At 41.1% G+C, this 7,036-nt stretch overlaps 1 pseudogene; it reads right to left on the bottom strand.

Moving 5' to 3' along the window:
• Positions 1-4,418: 4,418 nt before the first annotated feature.
• LOC101776676 lies at positions 4,419-5,657 on the bottom strand (annotated as a pseudogene).
• Positions 5,658-7,036: the final 1,379 nt, after the last annotated feature.

Raw genomic sequence — 7,036 nt, 5'->3', positions numbered from 1 at the left:
GATATGGCTAGTATGGGATGCAAAGAGTTGCTCTCCATTGGGTCGAGCTGAGTTTCGTCCCCCCCCAGGGGGGAGGACATAGCCGCCTTATATAGACTGACGACCGAGAGTTACAAGTTGGATATGATCTAATCCTAGTCGGTTGTTACATGAAAACCAATCTGAGTCGGTTTACAACAAGTATCCCGTGATATTCAGACTGAATTGATTCGCTCGACCTCCTAGCTTGAGCTCCACACGTCTTCATATCTTGGCCCGCACGGCGTGGTCATGCGGGCCCACGTATCCGGTGGGGACCCGTGGGTACCTATATCCACCGTCCAGGATACGTTCATAGCTTATGCAATATTAGTTTATATATATATATAATTAATGTTTATATGATTTTAGTATATCTGTTTCATACACACATATATATATAGGTAGGTTCTGAACCAAATTATGTGTTTACAATTTTTGCTTAATTTCTTTATCGATAATTAGAGAAAAAAAGAAAATAAAGAAAGTGGGGGCTGTCAGGATGAAGTTTTGAGGTTTTCTCGGTGGACTGAGCAGCGATTGGACCACGAGAAAGAAACGCACACAACCCGCAGCAGCTGCCACCAACCGCCTGTCGTTTAGCTATCAGAAATCGCATCCTAGGTTCCTCCCCGACGCGCGCGCTAATTAGCGGTCCCCATACTGACCTTAGGACCCACGTTACTGGCATGTAATGTTGAAGCGCACGATGATTTGTTTTGGTAACTTGATCTTAAACTAGTCAGTACTTCCGATGACATAACTTTATAGTTTACAAAGAAGCACTAAGGTACGTTTGGTTGTATGCACCACATGATGCATGTATGGATGATTCTGAATGGGTGGTTCAATTAATTTACTTGTACTATATGGTTTACTCTAATTAGTAGAATAATATATTAAGTGTGATGATCTCATCCTAGATGAGCTGGTACAATTCACCTAACCAAACAAAAGGATCATTATTATTTTGAATCATTTCATACATGAATCAAATAATACAACCAACCAAACACCCTCTAAATTTTTGTACTCCTAGTCGTTATAAAAGAGTGATGTTCCGGTTGTGTCATTCAACGCGTTTAAACTTTGACATCAATAATTGAACTTTTGAAAAACGGTATAGCAATATTTTTATTTTTAAAGGTAGTTTGACTATAAACATTTTGTACCACTTTGTGTTATTAGTAACTACTAGTAGAAAATCTTTACTACGTACTAGTACTCGAATAATTAGCCCTATTAGCCGATCGAGAGTTCCGGCAGCTACATAGGATGGATTCTTAGCTACAAAGAAGAGAGTTGCAGATTAAGGCATAGAATAAATAACCTCCAAGGCGGGATAAAAACCTTGAATAAATAACCTCTACAATGCAAGTTCCATTTGGTATGCAAATTGAGGGCCCTGTGTGCTCATTGAGGGATAATCTGGATATTGTGCCAATGCAGGCCATGCTGATAATACATCGGTGAGCCAAATAATTGGCGAGCGATTCATCCACCCGCAACTCGCCTACATGTAGTCGGTCGGCGGAAAAAACAAACTAGAGTGGGAGCTTTGGGCGCTGGCATGCTAATGATGGGCATCAATAAAAAATAGAGTCCGCATTCCCAGTCGACGGCCAAAATATTGGTGGGGCTGGTGTTGGTGTCGTCCTATATATATCCTTTTATGTAAGAAAACTGTATCAACTTGAAAGTGTAGCATGAATAATTTGCAGAAAGTTTCCTTTTGTAACTTTTTCATGAAAAGGTATATTAAACTATTTTTTTTGCAAAAGATGATCTACTAAATGCAATAGTCAGGACTAAAATTTATATCACATCGAATATTCAGACGTTAATTAGGAGAACTAAATATGATCTAATTATAAAACTAATTATATAATTATATAGACGGAGGCTAATTCATGAGACGAATCTATTAAGCCTAATTAATCCATCATTAGCACATGTTTGCTGTAGCACCATATTGTCAAATCATGGACTAATTAGGCTTAATAGATTCGTCTCGCATATTAGTCTCCATCTGTGTAATTGGTTTTATAATTAATCTATGTTTAATATTCCTAATTAGTATCCAAACATTCGATGTGATAGGAATTTTAGAAGGTCCTAAAGAACCAAACACCCCCGAAGTTTGTGTAAGATTCTAATGGTTTGGTGCTGAAAACTGAAAGCAACTTGCTAAGGACTTGACGCCGTCCAAAAACGTTTTTTTTCCTATATTTGAAGCAAAATTTAGCTTTAGTTCTGAATACCATATGAAGTTTTTTAATCCTCGATTCCAGTAAGATATGCATAAAACTATAGAATAAAGAGATGAGCTAATTGGAAGATTACATGTAATTTTTAACCAATGATGCTGCATACTAGTGAGTTAATGTCCGAAACAATTACATGCATGATTAACACTAATCAAGAATTTGGGGTTATTTAAAAGTGGCGGCCTGTGAGAGTGCCCAGGGACGGCCCTACATAGGCAACCGTAGTTTTAATTCGTGCACAACATGAAAGCATTTAATTGGATATTAGATCAGATCAATGAATGTGTGAAAGAGTTTCATTACATTTTAAAGTATGTGAGCCGAGTTTATTCCAACCGTAAATATGTCTTCATCGGTATGACCATTTTGTCTATTGGGGTGTGCTCTTCGAGCAGCCATTCCTTGCTTCTCTCTCACCACTAGCTCCAAACATTCTTGGAGCTCAAATATAGCAATGCAATTTAATTTGAAAATATCTGAAAATTATATATGTAATATTCTTTGTTATATTAATAAAAAAAAATACTGAATTGGCAATGAGATTTAATTTAGATAGTACATGGATCATGTCCAACTTTAATCCTAGTAATTTTGTAGGATTTTTTTTATTGAGGATGCTTTCTGAATATTTGGCTTAATCTGAGGTATGTATGGTTACAAGTGAACATGATTAGGGCAAATTCAATGCTCTCTTGAGAGTAGTTGAAAATGGCATTTAGGTGGATTATTTGCCTTTCTCAGTCTCTCCCACTCTTAATCCAGGTTGACTAGGATAGTATTCTCCAGCAGGAGCAACTCCAACAGCATGTACAGACTCCAAGCCCAAGTTGGATCGATCCCCCGCACAAAGTTTGAGTGCCATTATTTTTCTGAGAACATAGTATAAATTCAAGACACTCACATACCAGCATGCATAAACTCACCCCGTACAAGCACATCTCAGAGAGTAGGCTAGCTGATCTTGAGATTGTATGAGTCACCACTAGCATTTCGTTGTCGACACATTGACAGGCATATCGCCCACCATTGAAAAATAATTACGCACTAATATAAGCTCATGTGTTAAGTCAAAAACTCAAACCCAGGTGAACATATTCCACCACAAAGATCTTGACCAACTAAGCTACCCTCTTCTCGAGTTTGGGTGTTATTAGGGAATGATGTAGAAATTGATGAAGTTGTGATAGAGGTTTATGAGTAAGAAGACTTGGAAGCTATTTCCTAGGAAAATCCTTGAATATGTTGTGTGAACAGATGGCCTCACCTCGAGAGGGCCTTTTTCTTAGTGTCCCTATGGAAATTTCTTAGGCCATGCTTTTTTACTGGTGATTTACTTTGTGTCATATTGCTTGGTCTAGTCTGTAGTATCCTGTTGTGTATTTGGTGCTTTTTTATGTTTCCTCACGTGTGTTCTATGGGCTGGTGTTATGGGTACACCGTATTGTGATCCTTGTCGTTGGCTGTGGTATCCTCTCTTTTTTCTAAATGAGAACAGATTTTTATGGATGGGCTCGAGACGGTGAAGGAACGAAGGTGTCATCTGCACGCTTATTGATTTCTCCTTTTCAGCCATTATCTTTAAATACTTCCTCTAAACGGAACACGTCATTTAGGATATCGACTTGGTCTACAAGATGACACTTTAAGCAACGACCATAATTAAAGACGTGGCATTTCAGAAAGATGTAAATAATTATTTTGAAAGTATTTTTCATGGTGAATCTAGTAGTAACATATCTCTAATGTTGTGAACCATAGTAATATGTTATATATCTGATGTTTAAAGTTAAAACAGCTTGGCTGACAGGAATCCTAAAACGATATGTATTTTGAATGAGAGGGATGCTAAATGGAGATCCAGCTCGCATTCATTTTAATTTATTTGGCCAAGTGACCCCAAGTTAATACAGACACATTCTAATTCGCATCAGCTCACCATTATAATTCTCTTATTTCAACTACAAATGGTTTAGAAAATTGATCTGTCTTCACGCTGCTTGTTATTTCAACCATTTTGCATCATCCCTTTAAACCAAAAATTCAGTACATATCTCATGAGACAGTATTTTACCAAAACCCACAAGGAAAGGCAGATGATCCTTCAAATTGATGGTGTAAATTTAACTACACATATTTAACCTGCACAATTATGTTTTGAGCGATTAGAGTAACAAAGTTACATCATTTCTGATTATATCAGTACTGTCCCGGTACTCGGTACATAACAAGCACATTACACATTAACCAACATAGTAAACTTGCAACACGATAACGACTAACTAACAACCATATCACCTCACCAGGAAATTAACACCAACTAAGATGACAATTAGCTAGTTCGGAGCTTTGCACTAGCAGTTGTTCCTCTGGCGCTTTAACCGAGCTTCTTCTCAAGGATAGGTGATCCATGAGCTCTATGGATGCGAGTTTTGCATAGCATGGTTTACTTACTCGACCTAAATGCTAAAACTCATTCAATTGAACTACTCCATATTTTAAATCAAGGAAGGTGAGAAAACAACTGACCCCACTACTACTTAAACATTGGTGCCACCACTGACATCCCTATCGAAGTTGCAGGATCCCAGTGTCAGACACGCCACTGCACCCCAAAGCTAGCTGCACAATGCCGTCCGGCCTAGCAGTTCTTCTCGGCCTTGGCGAGCTTGCAGTTGACCTTCTGGAACACGATCGCCGCCGGCGCCTGCCCCAGCGGCGCGAGCTGCAGCTTGAGCGGGCAGGTGGCCTCGATGGCGCACTTGGTGACGCGCGCCGTGTACTTGACCTCGCCCTTCACGGCCACCACCACCTCGAACACCCCCGTGGCGTTCTCCTTCCCGAACTCGGCGACGCCGGCGTTGCCCAGCGAGACGGGCGCGGCGTCGGATCCCGACGTGAGCCTGTACACCCTGGTCTTCCCTGCGGGGTGCTTGTCGCCGTCGCCGGCGAGCCGGACGCGGTCGAACTGCTGGCCGTCGAAGCTGTACGCGGCGTCCAGCGGCTTGGTGTTGGTCATGGCCATGGCCCAGTTCGGGTTGCGGATGGTCAGCGTCAACGAGAGGTTGTACGCGAGCGCCGTGGCCGTCGTCCCGCCGCCGACCAGGGCGAGGCGGGTGAGGGAGGCGTCGTCGACGGTGACGCTCACGTGGCGGACGAAGCCGAAGGCGACGACTAGGACGACGATGAGGGCGACGGCGGGCGAGGATGGCGAGGCAGAGGACGCACCACCAGAACTCCCGGCTGCTGTAGCAGCGGCAGTCGTCGCAGCTGTCGTCGAAAGCCCCCATGGATGGAGCAGCGGCTTGCTGCTGCTTGACCTTAGGTAGGGAGACTGGACTCAGAAGGTGTCAACTGGCTAACTTTTGTTGCTATCTTGTGATTGGCTTTCTGAACCGGATGCGGTTGCTCCGGATATATATAGGGACGTTTGGGAGGAGGTGGCTGAACTCTAACCCTGTCACGTCGGATGTTTGATACTAATTAGGATGACTAAATATAAGCTAATTATAAAACTAATTGCAGAACTTCTAGGCTAAATCGCGAGACGAATCTATTAAGCCTAATTAATCCATCATTAGTGAATGGTTACTGTAGCATCACATTGTCAAATCATGGACTAATTAGGCTTAATAGATTTGTCTCGCGATTTAGCCTAGGGGTTGTGTAATTAGTTTTATAATTAGTCTAAGTTTAATACTCCTAATTAGTGTCAAACATTCGATGTGACGGGAGCTAAAATTTAACCCCCTCCTCCCAAACACCCCCATAGAAGATATATAACATTGAGGTCTTGACCTTGACTTGCGTTGGAGTGGTGGTTAGATGGATTAGCATAAAGTTTTCGGATGATATTTAGAAAAAGGACTTGGGAGTTCCTTTTGTGATGGTCAAATATTATTCGGATACAAGTTGCTTAATTGTATTCAAATATTATTACTATTCGTATTCCAGGGAAAAGAACCTTTGGGAATTTTTGACACATAGTTTTGCAATGCCATGGTTTTTTAGGAGACCTTGACCTCGTAGGCTCAAAAGGTTTCGTGCACTAGAATGCCAAAAGGTTGAGGTCCTTTTTGTGATGTCACGTATTATATTGTTGGATTGATTGTTGCTTAACGGTACTACTCCATAGATGAAAGGGAGATGAATACATGTATTGTTAATTGTTATTATCCGCCGAGTTAAATAAAAACAATTGTAAAGTTATAAATTTCAAATCAGGCCTCAAGCTCCTTGAATTCTTAAACATATAGTACTGTACATGCTTTATGCTAATAGCACGCCTCAGATACAGCATTTTCAACAATGATAATTAGCAGAATGCTGCGGGCAATTAAGAACCTTGCGCAACCGCAAAATAAAAATGAAACATAAGAGGTAAGATTGAAGTGAACAAGAGATGTGGTTTTACTCGCACATAGAATATAGTTCCCATGGTTTATATGTGTCAGTGTTTAGCCCCGACAACCTACTGAGGTGGGTGCCCGAGATATTGTTTAGTACGTGGTGCTCGTCGAGATCAGGAACTCGAAGGTGAAGTCAAACACACGGTTTAGATAGGTTCTGGATTGCATAATACCCTACATCTTGTGTGTTGGTTGGATTGAATTGCTTTGGAGGGGGTCCCTATCTCGCCTTATATTGCTGGGGGCAGGGTTATAGGTCGGTTGTTTATAAGAATACTAGTCGGATTCGACTAGATAAGTCCTACTCTAATTGCTACAAGTAGTTTCCTAATTCTCGTCTAGTTC

The sequence above is a fragment of the Setaria italica genome, chromosome II, assembly GCF_000263155.2.
Source record: "Setaria italica strain Yugu1 chromosome II, Setaria_italica_v2.0, whole genome shotgun sequence".
In the NCBI taxonomy this organism is placed as follows: domain Eukaryota; kingdom Viridiplantae; phylum Streptophyta; class Magnoliopsida; order Poales; family Poaceae; genus Setaria; species Setaria italica.
This window is presented reverse-complemented; position numbering and strand designations above follow the sequence as displayed.